The sequence below is a fragment of the Diceros bicornis genome, chromosome 32, assembly GCF_020826845.1.
Source record: "Diceros bicornis minor isolate mBicDic1 chromosome 32, mDicBic1.mat.cur, whole genome shotgun sequence".
NCBI lineage: Eukaryota > Metazoa > Chordata > Mammalia > Perissodactyla > Rhinocerotidae > Diceros > Diceros bicornis.
The window spans coordinates 6426465-6451949 of NC_080771.1; the positions used below are offsets into that span (position 1 = coordinate 6426465).

Genomic DNA, 25485 nt, shown 5'->3' on the forward strand with positions numbered 1-25485 from the left:
AAACAGTGCTGAACATGCTTTTAAATGATCTTTGAGGTGCTCTAAGCTACAGCTGAAAGCCTACCTAGCCCTCTTTCTATTTGCTTGAAAAAGAACCTGAAAAAGAAGGCTAAAGAGCTTTCTCGTGATTCCTTCACTCCTGTTCTAGAAAGAACCTATGTTCTTCACCGATTTAAGGAAATTTCACAACTCCCAGGACCTTATGTGAAGTTAGTTTTTACTCACTACTGAATCAACTAAAATTCCTTTCAGATTCTTTTCCTAGAATGGAAAAGTGTCTGTGCTCTTCAAGCTGCTATTCATTATTGCAGAAAGATGGAAATCATGTTATATTCCATAATATAATGAGGCATAAAACATTTAAATTATGGATCTACATATAATATGTAAAAGATTAAAAAAGCATACCTTAATGTTTATCAGTACTTATTATTGGTCTGTGAAAGAACATTTTTTTTAGTGCCTCAACCTGTGGATGAATGTCAATGAAGATGAGTGAGAAGATATTTTATACATACACATTTATTCGATATTTATTAATAATTTATTATTATTTATATGGGAATAATAATCCTTTCTTCTGTAGCCGACTCAACACCCAGCCTGGTACACATAAACGGTGTAGGTATTTAAATGCATGTAAATTAAGTAAATTATACCAAAGTCACAAAACTAGTGAGCCCGATATGAGAAATAACAGTGCCACTACAACAATCTTCAGATTTTAAAAAATTATTTTCTTGTTAACTAATTTAATAAATATAACTAAAATATGTCTGTTCTTTTTGTCTCAACATATGTTTATATATATGTGTATGTATATGTATATATATGGATTTAGTGAATGTAATACTATAACAAAGTTGGAAGTTGCTGGCTAGGCATGACTTTTTTGTCCTAATAGCTTTATTGAGATAGTATTTACTTACCAAAAAATGTACACTTCAATGGTATTAACTATATCCACAGAGTCATACAACCATCACCACAGTCTAATTTTAGAACATTTTCATCACCCCTAAAAAGTACTTATTAGGAATCACTGTCCGTTCTTCATCCTCTTCCCTCCAACCCAGCCCTAGGCATCCACTAATCTACTTTCCATCTCTAAAGATTTACTTATTTGGGACCTATCATATAAATGGAATCATACAATATGTAGCCTTTTGTATGTGGCTTTTATCGCTCTGCATGTTTTCAAGGTTCATCCATGTTGTAGCAGGTATCAGTACTTAATGCCTTTTATTGCTGGATAATATTCCATTGACTGGATATACCACTTTTGTTTATCCATTCAGCATTTGAGTTGTTTCCACTTTGGGGCTATTATGAATAATGCTGCTATGAACATGTGTGTGCAAGTTTTTGTGTGGACATATGTTTTCATTTCTTTTGGATTGCTGGGTCATATGTTAACTATGCTTTAACTTTTAACTGTTTCCAAAATGGCTGCACATTTTACATTCCCACCAGCAAGGTATGAGGGTTCCACTTTCTCCACATCCTCGTCAACACTTGTTATTGACTGTCTTTTTTATTATAGCCATCCTAATGGATGTGAAATGGTATCTCATTGTGGTTTTGATTTGCATTTCTTTAATAAGTAATGCTGTTGTACAGATTTTCATGTGCATATTGGCTATTTGTATAACTTCCTTGGAGAAATGTCTATTCAAAAATACTTTGCTGATTTTAATTAATTTTTTTATTTTTTGCTGTCTCTCTTTTTTTAATTTTATTGAGGGCATATTGGTTTATAACATTGTGTAATTTCAGGTGTACATTATCAGTTTCTGTATAGATTGCATTGTACTCACCACCAGTAGTCTAGTTTTTATCCCTCACCATACATATGTGCCCCTTTGCCCCTTTCGCCCACTCTCCGACCCCCTTCCCCTCTGGTAACCACTAATTTGTTCTCTTTATCCATGTGTTTGTTTATCTTCCACATATGAGTGAAATCATACAGTGTTTGTCTCTCTCTGTCTGGCTTATTTTGCTTAACATAATACCATCCATGTTATTGCAAATGGGACGATTTTGTCTTTTTTATGGCTGAGTAGTATTCCATTGTATATATATATATATATATATATACCAAATCTTCTTTATCCATTCATCAGTTGATGGGCACTTGGGTTGCTTCCACATCTTGGCTATTGTGAATAATGCTGCAATGAACATAGGGGTGTGTAGATCTCTTTGTATTGTTGATTTCATGTTCTTTGGATAAATACCCAGTAGTGGGATAGCTGGATTGTATGGTATTTCTATTTTTAAATTCTTTTTTTTTTTTTTTTTTTTGCTGAGGAAGATTCTCCTTGAGCTAACATCTGCTGCCAGTCTTCCTCTTTTTTATGTGAGCCACCGCCACAGCATAGCCACTAACAGACGAGTGGTGTAGGTCTGCACCCAGGAACCAAACCCCAGGCCACCGAAGCAGAGTGTGCTGAACTTAACCACTATGCCACCAGGGCTGGTCCTATTTTTAATTTTTTGAGAAATCTCCATACTGTTTTCCATAGTGGCTGCACCAGTTTGCATTCCCATCAGTAGTGTATGAGGGTTCCCTTTTCTCCACATCCTCTTCAACACTTATTATTTCTCATCTTGTTAATTACTGTTACTTATTATTTCTCGTCTTGCCATTCTGACAGATGTGAGGTGATATCTCACTGTAGTTTTGATTTGCATTTCTCTGACAATTAGTGATGCTGAACATCTTTTCATGTGCCTGTTGGCCATCTCTATATCTTCTTTGGAAAGATGTCTATTCATATCCTCTGCCCATTTTTTGATCAGGTTGTTTGTCTTTTTGTTGTTGAGCTGTATGAGTTCTTTATATATTTTGGAAATTAACCCCTTGTTGGATATATGATTTGCAAATATTATTTCCCAGTTGGTGGGTTGTCTTTTCATTTTGTTCATGATTTCTTTTGCCTTGCAGAAGCTTTTTAGTCTGATATAATCCCATTTGTTTATTTTTTCTTTTGCTTTCCTTGCCTGAGTAGACATGGTATTTGAAAAGATGCTACTGCCTATATTTTCTTCTAGGATTTTTATGGTTTCAGGTCTTACATTCAAGTCTTTAATCCATTTTGAATTAATTTTTGAGTATGGTGTAAGATAATAGTCTACTTTCATTCTTTTGCATGTGGCTGTCCAGTTTTCCCAGCATTACTTAGTGAAGAGACTTTCCTTTCTCCATTGTATGTTCTTGGCTCCCTTGTCAAAGATTAGCTGTCCATAGATGTGTGGTTTTATTTCTGGGCTTTCAATTCTGTTCCATTGATCTCTGTGTCTGTTTTTGTGCCAGTACCATGCTGTTTTGATTACTATTGCTTTGTAGGATATTTTGAAGTTGGGGATTGTGATGCCTCCAGCTTTGTTCTTTTTTCCAGGATTGCTTTGGCTATCAGGTCTTATGTTGTTCCACATAAATTTTAGGATTCTTTGTTCTATTTCCGTGAAGAATGTCATTGAGATTCTGATTGGGATTGCATTGAATCTATAGATTGCTTTAGGTAATATGGACATTTTAACTATATTTATTCTTCCAATCCATAAGCATGGAATATCTTTGCATTTCTTTATGTCTTCTTCGATTTCTTTCAATAATGTCTTATAGTTTTCAATGTATAGGTCTTTCACCTCTTTGGTTATATTTATTCCTAGATATCTTATTCTTTTTGTTACAAGGTAAATGGGATTGTATTCCTGACTTCTCTTTCTGCTAGTTTGTTATTGGTGTATAGAAATGCAACTGATTTTTGTAAGTTGATTTTGTACCCTGCAACTTTGCTGTAGTTGTTGATTATTTCTAATAGCTTTCTGGTGGATTCTTTAGCATTTTCTGTATATAGAATCATGTTATCCACAAACAGCAAGAGTTTCACTTCTTCCTTTCCAATTTGGAACCTTTCATTTCTTTTTCTTGCCTAATTGCTCTGGCCAAAACCTCCAGTACTATATTGAATAGGAGTTGTGAGAGTGACTTTGCCCATTTTTGAATTGGGTTATTTGTCTTTTTATTGTTAAGTTATAAGAGCTCTTTATACATTCTGGATACTAGACTCTTATCAGATGCAGAATTTGCAAATATTTTCTTTATCCTATGAGTATCTTTCTTTGCACTTTCTTAAGGGTGTCCTTTGAAGCACAAAAGGTTTTCTATTTTGATGTTCAATTTATCTGTATTTTATTTTGTTGTTTATGCTTTTGGTGTCACGTATAAGAAACCATTGCCTAACCCAAGATCCTAAAGATTTACTCATTTTCTTCTTAGAGTTTTATAGTTTTACCTCTTACATTTAGGTCTGTGATCGCTTTTGATTTATTTTTGTGTATAGTGTGAGGTAGGGATCCAACTTCATTCTCTAGCATTTGTATATCCAGTTGTTTTTCTTGATTTAAATGTCTTGGCACTCTTGTGAAAGTCAATTGACCATCAATGTAAAGTTTTGTTTCTAGACTCTCGATTCTGTTCCACTGATCTATATGTCTGTCCTTATGCCAGTATCACACTGTCTCAATTACTGTAGCTTGGTAGTAAGTTTTGAAATCAGGAAGTGTGAGTCCTCCAACTTTGTTCTTTTTCAAGGTTGTTTTGACTGTTCTGTGGGTATCACTTCTGCAGGTCTCACTCAGGTAGGGTCTAATCCTTAGTTTTGCCGTTTTAGGATCTTGATTGTATCAGTTTCCCCCATAAGTGAACAAGTACCAGAGCATTGGTTCATATTCCTCAACCTTGCAAGAAAAATGCCAAGTTTGATATATACATTTTGGGATATTCCTTTTTTGGTGACCTCAACCAAAATGCCTGTACAGGGAATTCCCCCTTACAAGGTGCCAAATTAGTTACCAAAAACAGGGAATTCCCCCTTACAAGGTGCCAAATTAGTTACTAAAAGGTTGCTTGATAAAACAACTTGGAATTGGAAACTAAGGCTGAAGGCAGGGATATAGTATGATGGTTAAGAGATATATGCTTTAGGATCAATTAGTTCTAAGTTTGAATCCTATCTGTGCCACTCAACGATGATGTAACCAGGGCAAGATTTTGGACTCTCTTCATGTAAAATGGGAAAAATAATCCCTTCCTTGTAGAGTGCTTGTGAAGGTAAAATGAAATAACAAATATAAACCCTTAACACAGTGCCTGGGACTAGTTAGATTTCAGTAAATTGTACCTACTGGATATCCTTGCAGAATGCTTCATTCAGGGTATGGAGAACCGCTGTCTATTCTCCATAGACCATCATTGCACAAGCTTCCTAGCAACCTGATTCATTCTGTCTACAGATGCAGAGTCTTTTTGCTTTGAAAGGCATTGGGTGGGAACGGAGCCATTTTTACTCTAGAGTGGGATAGAGGGACCTGGAGAGCATTGCTACCACCTGGTTCTCTATATTCCATAGCCTGATGGAAATAGTAGGCCAGTGTTGCTAGATTTTGCTGCTGTTGATGATATTGATTCTTATTAATTTAAATTGCAAAGAATAGTATTTACTGATGTAGCCTCTGAATTCTGGGTGTAGAGCCCTTTTGCAATAGCATTTCCAGAGTACGTGTATTCAGAAATCTCAGTTACCAAGAATACCACTAAGATTTAAGAAGTAAGTGAAAACTGGTCACTGAGCAGTCAAAATAGATGTCACAAAAACTCCTGTACTTAACCCACAGGAAAACCCCACAGCAAATCTTTAGTCAAAACCTGAAAGTCTAAACTAACAAAAGTTTATCCATGTTGAATTAAGTTCATTGTAGAATAGAAGCATTAAAAAAAATAGGAAAGAAGGTTGTTGGGTAGGAAAATGGAGAAGTGTCAGCCCAGAATCAAGGAAGGAGTCATACTGAAAAACAGATGTAAGTTTAAAATAATCATAAAAACAGCATTCTAGAAGCCATTTATTATAGGGACAAATCAATCTACGTACTTTTGAGGGCATACATTGGTCTTAATAGAATACAATGTTGATAATGGTGCTCCTTAATCATCAAGTGTCAGTAATTTTCAAAGGGCTGTATTCAAGAAAACATGAGTTTCCTTGGGGAGAAAAGTTCTGTAAAGTAGCTAAAGTTTTCGTTTATATGGGATATCTTATTCTCCTATGATGCCAGATAAATGAGATGTTACTGGCCTTATTGGACTCAACAGGTTGAATTTGCAAACTAAAGCAGTATTCACATAGGAAGTAGTGTAGGGAGCTCAGAGATGAACTGTTCCTGTGCATTCTTATCCTAGTATGTGGTTGTTATTAAGTATGCTGGAGGGGAATCAAAGCTGTAATTGTAACTTCTCTCTCAGCAGGGTGTCCTCCCAGCCCCTTCAGTATCTCAGCTTGTGTTGATCTACTCTGGAGGGCCTTCATGGGGAATATGAAGAAGGAAATTACTTGGCAACCAGCACTCTGTGTACTGCAGTCATTCCATGCTGGTCAGGCATAAACAAGCACAGTGACATTGCTCTGTGCTTCTTTGGGGAGACTGAAATTCAAGAGATTTCTGTCAACTGTAAGGTGGATGTTAAATATCACCCACACTGGATTTGAAAGAGTAAAACGGTTTGGAACAAACATAAGGTAGGCTGACTGAAGTTCTGACATTCCATTATTTCTTCTGTCTCATTCTGAGGTGGATTTTAAAGTTTTCCTTAGGTATTAACGCTAGCTCCGGGCCTGAAAAAGAGACCTATAGAATTTTAGAGCTGGAAGGCTTTTAGAAAATGTGTCCAGCTTCTTCATTTTACAGAAGGGAAAACCGAGGTCCTGGGTCGCATTATGATACAATGTAGGCCACTCAGTTAATTAGTGACAGAGCAACAGGGAACCCAGGTGTCCCCACGGCTTCGTAGGCCAGTGGTTTTCCAGTATGCCCCCGACTCCTGGGCCAGTGTCGTCCTCCCCCCACCCCTTTTTTTCGTTTGTCCTTTCCGTCAGAGCTGTGCAGGTTAGAACGTGGGCCTGAACATGGGGGAGACTAGGATGCAGCCCCAGCTCTCCGCCACTTGAGATGCACGCGCTCCGTCTAGCTCAGGACTCGGGGCTGGGTCTCTCCTGGCGCCTTCTGCACGGCAGGTGCTCAGCACCTGGGCTGAAGCGCTGCATCATCGCGGCGGCACTGTCCTTGCTCCGGGTTTCACAGCACAGGCGTGTGTCACCCGGGGCTCGGCAGGAAAGGAGAACGTGGGTCCCAATCCACCGCCGTTTGAAAAGGAAGGCTCTGGCCCCGGGCTGGCAGGGAGGTGCCCAGCGCGTGAGTGACCTCGGCCCCGACCCCGCCGCCGCCGGGGCGTGCCCGGCGGGACTGACGTGGCGGCGGGGAGGGGAGAGGCCGCCGCGAGGGCGCGGCCTGACGTGGCGGCCGCGGCTGGGCGGCGAGGGGCGCCCGGGCCACTGCACTGCCCCGCGCTCCGGCCAGAGGGCGCCCGGCCCCAGCGCTTCCCCGCCCCGGGGCCGCCCGGGGCTGCCGGAGTAACCGCACCGGCGATTGGGTCGGCGGCGCGGCGGGGCCATGTTGGCGCAGGGCGGCGACCCCGCCTCCCGCCGCCCTCCGCCCGGGGTCGGGCCGCGTCGCGAGGGAAGGGGCGCGGCGAGGGCCGTCGTCCCTCCGGGGTCGCCCGACGCGGCCGGAGCGGCGGCCCGAGCGGCGGCGGGAGCTGCGGCGGTGACGGCCGCCCCTGCGAGCGCGGGCCAATCAGCGGCGCTGGCACAAATATGCAAATGGCGCGCCGGTGCCGCCGGAGTGCCGCTCGCAGGGGCTGGTGGGGTCGCGCCGGGGGAGTGCACTGGGCCAATCAGGCGGGCGCGTGGCGGCGCGGGGGAGGCGGTGCCCCTCGCTCCGCCCTCCTCTCCCGCCCGGCCCCGCGCTGACAGGGGGCCTGGCCGCGCCGCCGGTAAGTGCCGCCGCCGCCCGCCGCTGCCGCCCGCCGCCCCAGGCGTGAGGAGGAAGCGCGGGGGCGCCGCGGGCAGCGGCCGCTGCTCAACTGGTGGGAAGAGGCGGGGCCGGGTTCTGTCAGCCGGGGGGTCGCCGGAGGCCGCCCCCGCCCGGCCAGCCGCGCGTGTCAGTCTCGGTCGAGGCGGGGGGCGGCGGGGGCGCCCCAGCCGCGGCGAAGCCCGGGAGCCAGCGGGCGGCGGTGAGTACGTGCCGCCGCCGCCGCTCGGCCGGGGGGTCGGGGCAGGCCGGGCCGCGCCGCCGGCGGTGAGGGGCCCGGGGGCGGGCGGGCGGGCGCGCGGGGAGGCCGGGGAGGGGGCGCTGCCCGCACGTGCGGCCCAGCCCGCGCCTGTCATGGCTGCGGGCGGCGGCCCCCGCCCCCCGGCCCGCAGAGCCCGGGGTCGGGACCCGGCCGCCGCCGCGCCTGTTGCGTCGAATGGAGGCGAGGGCAGGGCGGGCAGGGCGTGGGTGGGCAGGGCCCCCCTTCCCCGCCCCGCGGGCGGTCGGGGCCTCCCCGTCTGCTCGCGAGGGTCGGGCTTCCCTCCCTCCTGCGGCCTCCTCCCCCGCCTCCGTGACTCATGACAGGGCGTCCCGCGCGGGCGCTGGGGGCCCCCGAGCCCGGGACGCCCCCGGCGCCTCCCCAGGCCCGGCCTCCCGGGTGCCGGCCGCGCGGGCTCCCCGGGCTCCTTCGCCCCGCGGGGCAGCCCTCGGGCCTCTGCGCGTCTGCGGCGGGCCCGACCCCGTGGCCTCCCGCTGTGTCCGCCTGCTGGGGCCCGGGGTGTGGGGCGTGATGGGTGCTTCCAGGGCTCTCTTCGCGGACGTCCATCCCGAAGCCAGGGTGTCTCACTCGCCTGTCGCAGTCGCTAGCTCGGAGTGGTTTCTCTGTGTTGCTTTTTTTGGTTTTGTTTTGCCCTTTTTTTTTTTTCTTTTAAGGAAAATAAAACTTTTCGGAACGAAGTAGACGAGAATTTTTTTTAATTGTAATATTAACAATGTTAGTTACTTTCCTGGAGGTCTGGGATTTGACGCTGTTCTGACTTTTATCTGTTTATGTGGGATACTCATAACTACTTCAGAATTCCTCTGTATTAAAGAAACTTTATCTTCATTAGTAAAATCACTATCAGTTTAGTTTCTCAGTTTTGCATGCTACTTTTCACGTTTTCGTTTTCTCTGATTTCGAACTCTCCAGTTCTACTTAACTAGCTAGGATCTTGAACAGAAAAGAGGGCTCATCTTATGTGATGCTGCTCTGCCTAAACTCTAGACATAATTGTACAGATACTTTTTAAAAGGACGACTAGGTCCGCAAACACTTGAATGTACAGAAGGTGAAGTTAAGGGGGGCTTCCACATTGCAGAGGGAGTTGTGTGTTGTGTGGGTGTGTTTCTGTTTTTGTTTTTTGCAATGCAAAAGGATGAACATAGTGTTTCTTCTTTTCTGTTGGAGTTACAGAACTTGAATTTAAATGTGACTTTCTGCTAACAGCAGGCACCAAAGAGCCTTCCATATGATACATATTTGATAAATACTTGTTAAATGAAAAACGTCTATTGTTCCAAGCAAGTTAAACCTGTATTATATATCTTCCAAGACTTTTCAGGTTTTGGTTTTATTGTTTTAGCACCTCACATTAAATTGTTATAGTGTACTACAAAGTATTGGCAGGTCTCAGTCCTTGGGAGTTTCCCGTAAACTACAGATGGTATAATATAGACGTGAAATGCTTGGGGGGCTGGGGAGGAGTTGCCTTTCAGATTTGGTTGAGGTATCTGTCATCCCTGAGCAGTTTCAGGAGAGTGGGTATTGTAGAGTTAAAAAACAAAAACCCTGTGTTGATCAGCCAGGAGAAGATGATATCCTAAGAGCATAGGAAATAGCGTTAGGAAAAAAGCGTTGTGTTGATGTCACCAGGAAAGCCTCCTTGACTTTGAAGGAGTGCTGATGGGAGAGAATCAGGACTTTGTCACTTTGCTAGCTGTGTAGCTATAGTAAAGTTTCTTAACCTCTGTGAACCGTAGTTTTCTCCAGTTTTACAATTCCATGATTCTAAGTATTCCGTGAGATCTGTCCTCTGAAATACAAAAATTATACTTGGACTTAAGTGTAAGAAAAAGCAGAGGATTTGAAACAAATAGTGGTAGAGTTGGCCTTACCTGAAAACAATTTTAAAAGAATAACCACTAATGGGCAGGTATGAATAAAGATAAGAAAGCAGTGTTGTCAGTGGGAAAAGCCTATGACAAATAAGATTAATGAAATTATAGAATTTTCAACTTGGAAGTATCTTTAGAAACTTTTAACTCCAAACCCCTTATCCGATGTAACTGAATGCCTTCTATAAGGCATTGAACTAGACCTTGGCAGATTACCTGTGGAAACAAGATAGAACTGAAGGAGGGGCTTAATGTATAAATTTAAGGGGTAGGAATTGTTACAGATTTAGAAGTAAAATCTATTGAAGTTTCTATCAATAGTACAATAAAAATTTTGGTACCTGTGAACATTTTAGATTTTCTAAAAGGTGAGATGTGTTGATCATTGATATAAATGCAATAGAAGAAAAAGTCAACTAAATACTTTGACAGAGGGGGAAAAAATGAAATCCTAGAGAAGTCAGAGTCTAAAAAGTAAAAATAAATGTAACTAAAATAATAGATCTACTGGGAAATTTCATCAGGTATCAATACAGTGAATAAAGAACATAGGTAAGAATATGGAAACTTGAGGCAGTTGATCAGAGGGAAAATGAATTATGAAAACTATGAGAGAGCATGTTACAAATGTTTGAAGAACTTTAAAAGCCAAAAATTGAAATCAGAAGAGATTTATGGACGCTGGGGAGATAGAAAGATTTTATTGTAACTTTTTAAATGTTTTGTAGCTGTTGTGGTCTTAATGTAATTGTCTTACCATGATACAGATTTCTTACATGATAGAAGATTTAGCTTTTTACACTTATTTACTTTGTAAATATAAGTTGCCACATTGCAACTTTTTAACTGTCTTCTAACACTTTGTATCTCTGTTTACTACCTTATTTGGGCTTCACTCCCATACGTTCCACCTCTCCAAATTTTACCAGTCTGTGAATACTCAGGTGAAATTCCACCTTGTGAATAAAATCGTCTCTTGTCATTGTAGCCCTTAGAGGTTTCTCCTTCCTGTGCGATCATAGGATTATTGCTTTTTTGACATATCATGTACAACTTCCAGACATTCCCTCTATTGTATTGCCTTTAAGTTTGCAGGAACGGTTTTTGCTCCTCCCTTTTAGAAACAGTTGGAAAGTTGATCAAGTGATAATGGGAGGGGCAGGCCCCATGGCTTAGTGGTTAAGTGCGCGCGCTCCGCTGCTGGCGGCCCGGGTTCGGATCCCAGGTGCGCACCGCTTCTCCGGCCATGCTGAGGCCACATCCCACATACAGAAACTAGAAGGATGTGCAGCTATGACATACAACTATCTACCGAGGCTTTGGGGGGAAAATAAATAAACAAATCTTTAAAAAAAAAAAAAAAAGTGATAATGGGAGACCCAGAGGAGGGGAAGCCACTTTGAGCTATAATTTATTCTCTGAATTCCAGGTCATTCGCATCCATTAATTCATTAAACAGGTGTATTAAGTGATTTCTTAATTTATTAATTTTTTATATGTAATATAATAAACTTATTAAGTGCTATTAAGTGATCCCTACCTTTATAGAATCTACAATCTAATAGAAGAAACACATAATGAACAAGTAAATAAACAAATGTAAAATTACAACTTGTGATGAATTCAGTAAAGGAAGAGAACTATGAGAGACAAAAATGGGGAGGATTTTAGTTTGTGTAGTCAGAGAAGGCCTCTCTCGGGTGATGATATTTAAGTCAAGGCATACAGCATAAGAAGCCAGACAGGGGACAAATTTCCTGGAAGAGAGAAAAATGTGTATGAAGGCAAGAAAGAGCTTAATACGTTGGAAGAAATGAAAGAAGTTCAGGGTGGCAGGAGCATAATAATAGAGAAAAACCGTGCAAGGCGAAATGGGAGAGATGGGCAGAGAGTGGGTCACACAGGGCCTTGCAGGACGTGGTAAAGACTTTGGAGATTTACTGAGGACATTGCAGTTATTGAAGATTTTGAAGCAGAAGAGTGATATGCTTGAATTTAAACTTTAGAAATATCACCTTGGTTGAGAATGGGTTGGAGAAAGGCAAGAGTGAAAGCAGACGTTGTACTACTACGGTTGTTGAGGTAGGACATGGTGGTGGCTGGAATGAGGGTAGCAGCTGTAGAAATGAAAGAAAGGAAAAGGATGTATGTATAAAATTTGATTTGCTATACAGAGAAAGAGGAGATGGGAGTGGTGGGGAATTGACAACTACATGATGGATTGGGTGTTAAAGAAAAGGTGTCAGAAATGACCTCCAGGTTCCTGGCTTGAGGAACTAGCTAGATGATGGTGAGAGTTACTGAGAGGAAGAAGAGGAGGGAGAAAAGGTTTGGCAAGAAATCAAGTTTTGAACACCATCCCCAGACAAGTGCTTCAGAAGGTGGGGACTGCCTTTATCTGAGTGATAGGTGCCTCTGTCAGGATAGGTGTAGCTATATGTGTGACACCATACTATGACATATTAATAGTGTGTGTTTTGAGAGGAAGGAACAAGCTTCATCTGTATGCTAGAAAAAGTAGCAACCGAAATGATCTCACTTTTTAACAATGCAGTTCAGTTTTTGAAAGTTTGTGAGTATATTCTTAGTATAGATTATATTAGATGGGAAGGTTTGAGAAAAAAGTTAACTTGAATGTAGTATTAGATGTGTTTATATGTTATTTGGGTGGTGGTGCAGAAAACAAAAGTCTTGTAGTCTTGATAGTCTCAGGAAATAGCACTCTTTAAAGTTATTAGCTTGTAGGCAGCCTGATATTAAATTTATCACTTTTAATGAGGCTTCTGGTGCTTAGGAATAAAAATTATAATTCAGGTCATTAGTAGCTATTATAACTGTAGATATTGATGTTTCTGTTATACTTTGGCATTATTAAGTGAAGTTAACTGTTTAATATTTTTTTTATTATACTTTGAAGCTTTTTTTAATCAGTAATTTTAAACGTTATTGCTACAGGGGGACATGGTTTGAAATCTGGGAAAAAAAAAAAAAAGATTATTTTTCTTGTCCAGTGGTCATTTCACTTTAGTTTACCTGACTAAGCAGCAGCAGTATAAAGTATATTAAATTTTACTCTATTGGAAATCAATGGCTATGCTTCTGAAAGATAACTGCTAATGTATCTTGTTAGTTCTTCTGTACAAAAAAGGAAAAGATGGTTAGGATAATAGTTTGGTTTCATATATTTTGCATAAAGTTTATTTTATCTTAAAATTTTGTGCTTTATCACAGTGAGTAAATTAAAAATTATTCTTTTTTTCATGGAATTAACTGACTGGAATTCAATATATTTCTTTACATATTTTTCAGTTATGTCATCTTTGCAGTGTTTATCTTGAAAAAAACAAATATTTATTCATTAAAATTTTTTCTTCCATTTCAGGTACTGGGAAGCTTTACCTAAAACAAATCTAAGAATTTAAGATTATAGATTTGGTGCACTTATTTAATCTGTCTTATAGATGAAGAAACTGATGTACAGAGAAACTAAGTTTCCTGAGGTTTCTAGTATTAGAAATAGGGAATATTTTATTGTGGAAGTTGCATAATTTAATGGGTTCACTGTATATCCAAATATAAGAATACACTTATTCTGCTTTGGTGAGCGTGTGTTTAAATCAATAGTATACAGAGTTTACTTAAGTCCTTTCAGAGACCATCTTATATATGTTTACCAATGTTTTTTTGAATGATATATACTCTAAATGGTGATTTATAAATATTTAGTTATGGTTCATCTTGTTCCAGTTAGGTTTTTAAAAAACTTTTAAGTTAACAGTGGACATTCAGAAAAGTGTATACATCTTAGATATATAGCTGTGTGACTTATTACAAAGTAAACACATCTCTGAAACCACCCCCCAGATCAAGGAATAAAATGTTATTGTTATTGGCACCCCAGAAGCTCCCCTCATACTCCCTTCCAATTATCTCTCCCGTTCAGCCTTCCCAGAGGTAACCATTATGCTGATTTCAAAAACCATAGAGTGGTTTTGCACTTTATGTAAATGGAATCATATAGTGTGTGTTCTTTTGCTTAATATTGTGTCTGAGACTAATCTGTGTTTTTCCGTGTAGGAGTAATTCATCCATTGTCATTGCTATTGATTCTAATGTGTGATGGACATGTCTTCAGTTTTGAGCTTTTATGAATACTACTGATATCAACATTCCTGTACACATCTTTTGGTGCACATGTGTAGACATTCCTGTGAAGTATATTTTTCTAGAAGTGAAAAAGCTGGCCATAGGTATACATATGTTCGACTTTAGCAATAATGCTGTATAGTTTTCCAAATTTGTTTTTCCAGTTTACACTCCTTTCAGCAGTATATGGAGAATGCCAGTTACTCCATATTCAGTTATGTGGTTTGATTAAAATACCACTGTTTGAAAAATATTTTGCTTTTTTTTTCCTCTCCAAAGATGAATATTTGATAATGAATAGTTATTTCTACTTAAATGAGACATAGAACAAGGGAATATGAAATAGAAAATATAAAGATTTTCAGTCCAAAAATGAGCACCTGTTTTGTGCCTGTTGGATTACAGCAGATTATAACAAAATATGGTTTTATGTTCTCCAACTTATAGTCAAATAAGAGACACTGTCTTGATCCTTAAAAATGTTTGTTTTTTAAAATAGAGTGAATAGTATACCATTTTTGGGGTGTGGTTTGGGAAGAATGAAAAAATACATATTTATAACTTAAAGAAATCTTCTTGAAGGAGATGGAAGAAAACTTCTAGTCAAAGTGAATTTGATAGCTATTAGGTGAAATGTACATGATACTTTGAAATAAGGCCCTGAGGAAGCAGAGGGGAAAATTATTGTAAAGATATATATTTTTCCTGAGATGAATAGAAATCTGTCAGAAATGACCAAAGTTCCCAGGGCTACTTACTCATAGGGATACACATCAATATATAAATAGGAACCCAAGCTGTTACTTTCTTAGTATGCTTTTGGTCAGGCTTGAAGGATGGCAATGAGATGCTATATGGTCTTGTTAAAGTAGTGGGAAATTGGGTTTTATATCTTTATTTTATATCAGTAGTAAGAAAAAATTTTTAAATAATTTATAGTATTCCAAGAAAAATGGAATTGAGTTTCTCAGGGATTTGAATGTGAAATCATATTTTAGAGGATATCGTGGGAAAGATGTCAGCACAACTTCTGACTGGATTTGAAATGCTAAGTAAGTGGATTTGATGGAAATGAAATCACTACATGGAAACTTCTGCCTGTTCACTTACTTTAAATTGATCAGAAAAGCAAGGAAAGCCATGGGAAAGAAAATCCAAGATAGTCTACTGTCATAGACGCTAAGAGAAGTTCCAGAAGGCAGAAGGGTTAATTGAGCTGAGTTCAGAAAACATTTAAATAACTTTTATTATGTGCCAAGCAGGGTGGTAGTTGGCACCTGAGATGATTAAGTCAAAGGCCTTGTTCTTTTAAGCACTGAAAGCCTAAAAAGTATGTGATAGATGGGGATGCATAGACAATTGGAGGCTTCATATAGAAGATAGCAGTTGAGTTTAGCTTCTGTCACTTTGGTTAGTGATGGCAAGTACTTCCTAGTGGTCAAAGACAGGGATTGAGAGAACATTTAGATTTGTCTAGGAGGTTATTAGTCGTCTTTGAAAGGATAGTTGCCATAATTTTCTTTTTTAATTTTATTGCGGTCATAATAGTTTATAACATTGTGAAATTTCAGTTGTACATTATTAGTTGTCAGTCACCATATAAATGTGCCCCTTTACCCCTTGTGCCCACCCCATAACCTCCTTCCCCTCTGGTAACCACTAATCTGTTCTCTTTGTCCATGTGTTTGTTTATCTTCCACATATGAGTGAAATCATGTGGTGTTTCTTTGTCTGGCTTATTTCGTTTAATATAATACCCTCAAGGTCCATCCATGTTGTTGCAAATGGGATGATTTTGTCTGTTTTTTATGGCTGAGTAGTATTCCATTTTGTATATATATACCACATCTTCTTGATCCAATCATCAGTCCATGGGCACTTGGGTTGCTTCCGCTTCTTGGCTATTGTGAATAATGTGATAGTTGCAGTAATTTTATGGGGGCAGAAACTAAAATACAAGAGGTTAACAGGCAAATGGGTAAATAGAGGCAGTGGATCACTTATTTTCAATATTTGTCACTGAATGGAAGGCTAGAAATAAGATGACTTTGTATATTTTTGTTACGGTAAAGGAGATCCGATGCCTAAAGTTAGGAGGGGAAAAGACAATTGCAAGGGGATGATTAAAGATCCTGGGGAGAGATGGAGTGTGTGTGGGTGTAAGTCCCTTTGAAAGGCTAGATGGAATGGTATTAAGAGGTGAGGTTTGTCTTTGGAGAATATTGATGTGTCCTCTTCTGAGAATAGCTAGAAGAAAAAAGGGATAGATGCAAAGACGGATACATGCTTCTGAAAAAAATGATTGGTGAATTTCAACTGGAAAACCTCAGAAGACTAGGACACAAAATTGTCCTTGGGTGAAAATGGGGAAGTTAGAATTGAAGGCTTGAGGAGAGAAAACATAAAGTAACTGCAGAGATAGCCTAGAAGTACAGGGAAATGAACTTAGACATTTCTAAACAAAAGCAAGGACCTCATGGAAGGTAAAGGTTACTATTAACCTTGTATTAATAAGGTATCAGGTGCATAATAAATATTCTAAATATACATAAAATGTTAATTGAATTGGACTGAGGCCTGGAGGTAAAATCACAGTGGTGAGGTTAATACAGCTTGGTGGATTTGAGTGAGTGAAAAAGATCACGAGGGTATTGAAGGGCATGAGAGGACAGCATTGGAGATTTTTAGCAAAAGAACCTAAGGAGGTCTGGAGAAGCCTAACAGTCCTGAGAGGGTTTGATTTGACTGTAGGCTCTTGGGAAGTCAGAAAAGAGATGGCAGGTATGAGAGGGAAAGCTACATTTATTAAGCACTTACTATATTTTAGGAACTTTGAATGTATTTCTAAACCCTTCAAGTTAGATGGTGATAATCAATGTGGGCCTCAGTTTTCAGTGTATTTCAAACTTTGGAAATTCTGCATTTAAGTCAATTTCCTGTTTTTAATATTAATGTTACCGCACAAAATTGGGGTTCTCCTACCTGATGCTCATAAAAAAAAAAAAACAGTTATTACGGCATCAGCTTTTGACAAAAGAAAACAGCTTTATTGCTAGATTGATCTGCAAGGAGACAGGAGGCATATGCTCTCAGATCTGTCTCCCTGATCCAGGGCTTGGGGCAAAATTTATGAGATGAAGGGCAGAGCGGTCTGAAGAATGGAGATAGACGATTGGAGGTAAGGAGAAGTGAGGTAATGGATGATCTGCACAAGTTTGGTCAAGCTTCATGGCTCTTCATAGGACTCATGTTCACAAAATGGTGATATTAGTATGATCTGAGGGTGGAGTTTTCAGCCTTTTGACATCAAAAGGGTCGCTTACCATTTGCACAGGCCCAGTTGATGGCTTGGTGGCCTGAACTGGACAAGGGTGGACTCTCATGTCCTGAAAAACAACTCTTAATTACTCTGTTGATAAGATGGGTTCAGTTGAACTGGTCCTAGAGGGCCCATGGTTACATTAATTAAAATTTGTTTGGCTTTAGAATATATATTTATATTTAATTTGGTTGTGAGTATGATTGATGTTCAGGACTACTTCAGTTAAACAACTTGACCTACTCAGTATCAACTAGGAAACTTGTAATCTGTTTTCAGTATCAGGCCAAAATTAGTTATCCTCAATCAGTTTTTACCAAGAATAGAGATTTGATTGTGTTTTAAAGATTTCCCTATCAGTGAGATGCAAAGTAAAACTAAATTAAGTGTGAATGCCAACGAAGTAAGTGATTGAATTTAGTAAATGGCTATCTGCAGAGGGAGATGTTAATGTAAGCAGTAGATGAGTACTATTTAGATTAGTGGTTTTCAGTTCTTTTAACCCAAGGAATCCTTTGTTTTTTAAAAAAACCGTACTTGAAAGCTCAATCTGTAAAATAAATAAAAGCAGAATATTCAGGGTGAAATCTTTTATTGGGGAGAAAATGGGTGAAGAGGAAGTTTAAAGCTCTCTCTTCCTTTCAGTGGCTAAAGATTACCCAGCAATCCAAGGAGCACAGTTTGAAAACAGTGTTTGTACAGTGCTTTATATGGGTTACTTTACAATAGTTCTGTGAGACCAGTACTGTTGCAATCCCCATTTTACAGATGAACAAACTGAGCTTCAAAATGATTAAGTGACTTGCCTAAGATTACATAGCTAATAAATGATAAAGCCAAGATTCCAACCTTATCAGTCTATTTTCAGAGCCTGTACATTTAACTGCTGTGCTATAGAGCCCCTCATAGAATGACTTATCAATGAAAGTAGGATTCTTTGACTGAGGGATAACTGGGAATTAAACTTTAAATTGGATCACTGAGGCATTCTTGTGTGTGTGTGTGTGTGTGTGTGTGTGTGGTAAAATATACGTAACATAAAATTTACTATTTTAACCATTTTTAAGTGTACAGATCAGTGAGGTATTCTTTTTTTTTGCAGGGAAAGACTCTCCCTGAGCTAACGTCTGTTGCCAATCTTCCTCTTTTTTTTTTTCCCTCCCCAAAGCCCCAGTGCATTGTTGTATATCCTAGTTGTAAGTCCTTCTAGTTCTTCTGTGTGAGCCACCGCCACAGCATGGCGACTGACAGGTGGGTAGTGTGGTTCCATGACCAGGAAACAAACCCCGGCTGCCAAAGCAGTGAGAGCATGGAACTTTAACTACTAGGCCCTCAGGGCTACTCAGTAGGGGTATTCTTAAAGTCAAAAAAATGATATATTATTGCTTAAAAGAATGCTTTTGAATTTACACTTTTGGAGTAACTGTTAAGGATCAAGAGGTTTTGTTTTGTTTTATGTTATAATATTATTGAATTCTTGAAAGCATTTGAGTATTTACTATGTGCCATTGTACTTATAGATGTTAGGGATACAAAGGTGAATAAGAACCAATCTCTGCACTCATCTTCTTTAGTAAGGAAGACAGACAATTAGGCCAAGAATGATAATACAGTGTATAAGGTGTGGAATACAAAAAATGAATGCTTACCAGTTTGTGGGGTGTGTGTGTATGTATGTACAAGGCTTCCTAGAGGTGGTAGAGCTTGAATTTAATCTCAAAGACATTACTTTATCAAATGGAGGAATGTGGGTGATGGGAAGCCATGTCATAAGCATAGAGAACTTCCTGTACATATTAATGGAGATGTGAGAAAGTTTGATGGATTCAAGCAACATTTCAACATGGTTGAAACATGGATTACCTGTTGGAGAATGGAAGCAAAGAAGGGTGAAGAGGCATTGATATCTTTAGCAAGGGAATAAAATGAACAAGTATATATGTTGGGAGGGCGAAGATAAGTTTAGGCGTACAATGATAGTGTTGATTAGTATAAATATTTTAAAAATGAGTTGGAAACTAATTACAATCAGATAAAACAGGCTTGGATCTTAGTAATTTTTCAGCAAGTGAACATAGAATCTTGATCTATGTTCCTTGTTCTACAGGTCAGTGAGAGGGAAATATATATTTATTGAGCATCTACTCTGTTTTATGACTTTGAGTATATTCTTCTGAACTCTGCCACAACCTTGCGATGTCAATGGTCAGAGGAGGAAACAGACTGAGAAGTTCCAAGAACTGCTCAAGGTTACATAGGTCAGAGATAGCAGTTAAAATTTGAACTCACTCCTGAGCTGCTTATTTGACAGATAGTTTTCTAATTAACTGGTAATCTAATTTACTTTATAATTAAATAGTTGAATATATACATAATACAGTTAGAGTAATCTGAAACGTATCAAGGATACTAAGAGCTGAGTTAAGGGTAGGATTTAATAGAATTGTATAAACAGATATAGAGATTGGAATACATGGCATTAAAGCCTCTTATCATGTGGACTTCTGCAATGATTTTGTATATTGTACATTAATAAAACAACCTAAGATTTTGTTAATTAGCTATTGGAAATAATTTGGAAGGATATCCTTCTGGATAACTATTACAAATTAGTTTATTTTTCTGTTAGGTTCGGATTTTTGCTAGTACTCATGTTGTTATGTGTTAAGGTCACATTAGGCTGAAAAATTAATAAATGAGGACAGTGATACTTCTATAAATAATATAATAACCTTCTTTAACATAATTTTTTTTGAGAATTTTAGGTATAGCATGTTATAGTTGATTTCTTCAAGAGGAAAAAAACATGATTTTTTTCTAATTAAAAAGTATTTTTAGGGCCGACCCTGTGGCTTAGCAATTAAGTGCGCACGCTCTGCTACTGGCAGCCGGAGTTTGGAACCCCGGGCACACACCGACACACCACTTCTCCGGCCGTGCTGAGGCCGTGTCCCACATACAGCAACTAGAAGGATGTGCAGCTATGACGTACAACTATCTACTGGGGCTTTGGGGGAAAAAAAAAAGTATTTTTAGAGGCCAGCCTGGTGGCATAGTGGTTTAATGTCCCATGCTCTGCTTTGGTGGACCGAGGTTCACTGGTTTGGATCCCAGGTGTGGACCTACACACTGCTCATCAAGCCATGCTGTGGTGGCGTCCCACATACAAAATAGAGGAAGATTGGCACAGATATTAGCTCAGCGACAATCTTCCTCGCCAAAAAAAACCCAAAAACTATTTGTAAAGTTAAATCTCAAATAAGTTTCTGTTTTATTATGTGGATCTCACTACTTTATATGTTCCTTGCGTTTATTCCTTAATGAGGATTTTAAGCTTTATTTTCATAATGGAGCTTTTATCTCTAATTTGGTTGGGGTAGTTATTTGTTTGTTTTTTAATTCCTTTCTTGAAAGTCTATAGAGTTTTTAAACGTTTGTGAATATGTGAGTAGAAAATAAACGAAATATACAATGTTGAGTTATAAGACACCTTCACAGGTATCCAATCCACACCTGTCATTGATGAGGAAACTGAGGGCCAGAGGGTTAAATATATTGTCACACATTTAGTTAGTACAAGAGATTAGAAATTTGGTCTCCTGATAAGGGGAAAACAAATAATACTAATAGGTTTTAGTCTATAATTTTGAGTAATGAAATTTCTCTTTTGGATCCTTTTTGCCTACTTTGAAAATGCCTGTTTTATAAGTAACTATTAAGTAAATTAAGCAGAGATACAATTGATGTCTGTATTAAGGAATTACTTTCAGAGTACTTTGATTAGGAGTTTTCTAAGCAGTTTAGGGCTGAAAATTGGGTCAACAGTTTAGAGTATGCTATCCAGACATCTTTTACTCTACTTGCCATAAAATAGCTAAGTATACTATCAAAGGGTAGATTCTATACTATATCATGTTTCTTGTTCAAAAAGAACTTGAAAAATACTGAAAATTTTTTTTAAATGGGCCACAATAAATATATAATGGAATATTATTCAGCCTTAAAAAGGGAAGGAAATTCTGATATATGCAGCAACATGAATGAACCTTGAGGATATTATGCTAAGTGAAATAAGCCAGTCACAAAAAACAAGTACTGTATAATTCTGCTTACGTGAGGTATCGAAAGTAGTCAAATTCATAGAAACAGAGAGTAGAATGGTGGTGACCAGGGGCTAGGGGGAGGCGGAAATGGAGAATTGTTTGATGGTTACAGGGCTTCAAATTTGCACAACCTTGAGCATCCATCACCACTGTCTATTCCTATATTTTTTCATCACCCCAAACAGAAACTCTGTACTCATTAAGAAATAACTCCCTACCTTCACCTCTTCCCAGCCCCTGATAACCTCTAATCTTTCTGTCTCTATGAATTTTCCTATTCTAGATATTTCATATAAGAGAAATCATACAATATTTTTCCCTTTTGTGTCTGCTTATTATACTTAGCATAATGTTTTCAAGGTTTGTCCACGTTGTAGCATGTATCAGAACTTCATTCCCTTTTTATGGTTGGGTAATATTCGATTTTATGTATATACCAGATTTTATTTATTCATCTGTTGATGGACGCTTGGATTATTTTCAACTTTTGGCTATTGTGAATAATGCTACTATGAAGATATGTGTATAAATATCTGTTTGAGTCCCTGCTTTTAATTTCTTGGGGTTATAGTGTATACCAAGACATAGAATTGCTGGGTTATATGGTAATTCTATGTTTAACTTTTTGAGGAACCACCACGCTATTTTCCACCGTGGCTGTACCATTTTGCATTCCTACTAGCAATGTATGAGGGTTCCAGTTTCTTCACATCCTCTCTAACACTTGTTATTTTTTATTTTTTTATAGCATCCCTAGTAGGTACAAAGTCATATCTCATTGTAATTTTGATTTGCATTCCCCTAATGACTGATGTTGAGTATCTTTTAATGTGTTTATTGGCCATTCCTATATCTTCTTTGAAGAAATGTCTATTGAAGTCCTTTGTCCATTTTTAAATTGGGTTGTTTGTCTTTATAGTATTGAGTTGTAGGAGTTCTTTATAAAGTCTGGATATTAAACCTTTATCAAATATTTATTTGCAAATATTTTCTCCCTTTCTGTGGGTGAGTCTTCCAACTTTGTTCTTTTTTGAGATTGTTTTGGCTATTCTGGGTCTCTTGAAATTCCATATGAATTTTAGGATAAGTTCCATTTCTGCAAAAGATGTCATTGGAATTTTGATAGGAATTGCATTGAATCTGTAGATCACTTTGGGTAATGTGGTCATCTTAACAATATGAAGTCTTTCAATCCATATACACAGGGGATGTCTTTCTGTCTATTTAGATGTACTTCAATTCCTTTCAGCAATGTTTTGTAGTCTTCAGTATCCACATCTTATATGTCCTTCATTAAATTTATTCTTTTTAATGTTATTGTGAATGGATCTGTTTTCTTAATTTCTTTTTTAGAATGTTGATTGCTATCTTATAGAAATACAACTAATTTTTCTACATAGATTTGTATCCTGCAATTTTGCTGAATTTGTTTATTAGCTCTAACAGTGTGTGTGTGTGTTATTTATAGTTTTCTATAAGATTATGTTATCTGTGAATAGAGATAATTGTGCTTCTTCCTTTCCAAGTTGGATGCCTTTTTTTTTTTTCTTGATGCCTTCAAAGTTTATAATATTGTGAAGTTTTGGTTGTACATTTTTGTCAATCGCCATATACCTGTCTCCCTTCACCCTTGTGCCCACCCCCCACCCCCGTTGCCCCTGGTAACCACAATACAGTTTTCTGTGTCCATGTGTTGGTTTACATTCCACATATGAGTGAGATCGTACCGTGTTTGTCTTTCTCTTTCTGGCTTATTTCACTTAACATAATACCTTCCAGGTCCATCCATGTTGTTGCAAATGGGATGATTTTGTCTTTTTATGGCTGAGTAGTATTCCATTGTATATATATACACCACCTCTTCTTGATCCAGTCATCATTCAAGGGACACTTGGGTTGCTTCCACTTTTTGGCTATAGTGAATAATGCTGCGATGAACATAGGGGTGCATAAGCCTCTTTGGATTGTTGATTTCAGGTAGTTGGATAGATTCCCAGTAGTGGGATAGCTGGATCATAGCGTATTTCTATTTTTAATTTTGGGAGGAATCTCCATACCGTTTGCCATAGAGGCTGCACCAGTTTGCATTCCCACCAGCTGTGTATGAGGGTTCCCGTTTCTCTACATCCTCTCCAACATTTGTTGTTTTTTGTCTTGGTGATTATAGCCTTTCTGACGGGCGTGAGGTGATATCTTAGTGTTGTTTTGATTTGCATTTCCCTGATGATTAGTTATGTTGAACATCTTTTCATGTGCCTGTTGGCCATCTGTATATCTTCTTTGGAGAAGTGTCTGTTCATTTCCTCTGCCCAGTTTTTGATTGGGTTGTTTGTTTTTTTGTTGTTCAGTTGTGTGAGTTCTTTATATATTATGGAGGTTAACCCCTTGTCAGATATATGTTTTGCAAATGTTTTCTCCCAGCTGGTGGGTTGTCTATTTGGATGCCTTTTTTTTTTTTTTTTTTTTTTTGTGAGGAGATCAGCCCTGAGCTAACATCCGCCAATCCTCCTCTTTTTTTTTGCTGAGGAAGACGGCCCTGGGCTAACATCGGTGCCCATCTTCCTCCACTTTATATGGGACGCCGCCACAGCATGGCTTACCAAGCAGTGCGTCGGTGCGCGCCCGGGATCCGAACCAGCGAACCCCGGGCCGCCGCAGCGGAGCGCGCGCACTTAACCGCTTGCACCACCGGGCCGGCCCCTGGATGCCTTTTATTTTACTTTTTTGCCTATTTTCTCAGGTTAGATCATCTAGTACTGTGTTGAACAGAAGCAGTGAAAGTGGGCATCCTTGTCTTGTTCTTGATTTGGGGGCAAAAGCTTTTATTCTTTTACCATTAAGTATGATGGTAGTTGTAAGTTGTTCATATATGGCCTTTATTATGTTGTGGAAGTTTCCCCCATTCCTATTTTACTGAATGCGTCTATCAGGAAGGGTGTTAGACTTTGTCAAATGCTTTTCTGTATTAATTGAGGTGATGATGTGCTTTTTCCTTCATTCTATTAATATGATGTATTACGATGAGTGATTTTTGTATGTTGAATTACCATTACATGCCTAGGATAAATCCCACTTGGTCATGATGTATAATGTGTTGTATACGTATGTTTATATATGTGTATAATATGCTGCTGGATTTGGTTTGCTACTGTTTTGTTGACAAGTTTTTCATCTATATTTATAAGGGATATTAGTCTTTAGTGGGTTTTGTTGTTTGTTTTTCTTGTAATGTCTTTGGCTTCAGTATCAGGGTAATGTTGGCCTCACAGAATGAATTAGAAAATGTTCCCACATTTTCAATTTTGTGGAAGAGTTTGGGAAGAATTGGTGTCAAATCTTTAAATATTTGGTAGAATTCACCGTTCAAGCTATCTGTCCCTAGGCTTTTCTTCTTGGGAGATTTTTGATTACAGATTCAGTCTCCTTACTTGTTATACGTCTATTTAGATTTTCTATTTCTTTTTGAGTGAGTTTTGGTAGTTTGACACATAATTTGTCCATTTCATCTAGATTATCCAATTTGTTGGTGTACAATTGTTCATAGTATTCTTTTATAACCTGTTTATTTTTGTAAACTCTGCATTAATGTCCTCTCTTGTGTTTCTGTTTTTAGTAATTTGGATCTTCTTTTTTCTTAGCCAGTTTGGCTGAAGGTTTGTCAATTTTGTTGATCTTTTCGAAGAACTAGTGTTAGATTTCATTGATTTTTCTCTGTTGCCTTGCTCTTCTCTATTTCATTTATCTTTAATTTTTATTATTTCTTTCCTTCTGCTACCTTTGGGTTTAGTTTGCTCTTCTTTTTTCCTTCAGGTGTACAGTTAGGTTATC

The 25485-nt window shown here is 39.1% G+C and overlaps 1 protein-coding gene across 8 annotated transcripts in view; it reads left to right on the top strand.

The window, feature by feature from the left end:
- The window catches only part of CHD9 (chromodomain helicase DNA binding protein 9), a 226208-nt gene that overhangs the window by 43125 nt on the left and 157598 nt on the right, over window positions 1–25485 (top strand). For 4 of the 8 annotated variants that reach the window (XM_058527802.1, XM_058527809.1, XM_058527808.1 and 1 more), the window contains exon 1: window positions 14091–14339. The exons of 2 other annotated variants lie outside the window; for them this stretch is intronic. The gene's annotated coding sequence lies outside the window, so the exon portion shown is untranslated. Of the gene's footprint in view, window positions 1–7842; window positions 7895–8013; window positions 8135–14090; window positions 14340–25485 lie in introns of those variants that run through there. 2 more of the 8 variants (XM_058527806.1, XM_058527804.1) reach the window with 2 other exon arrangements.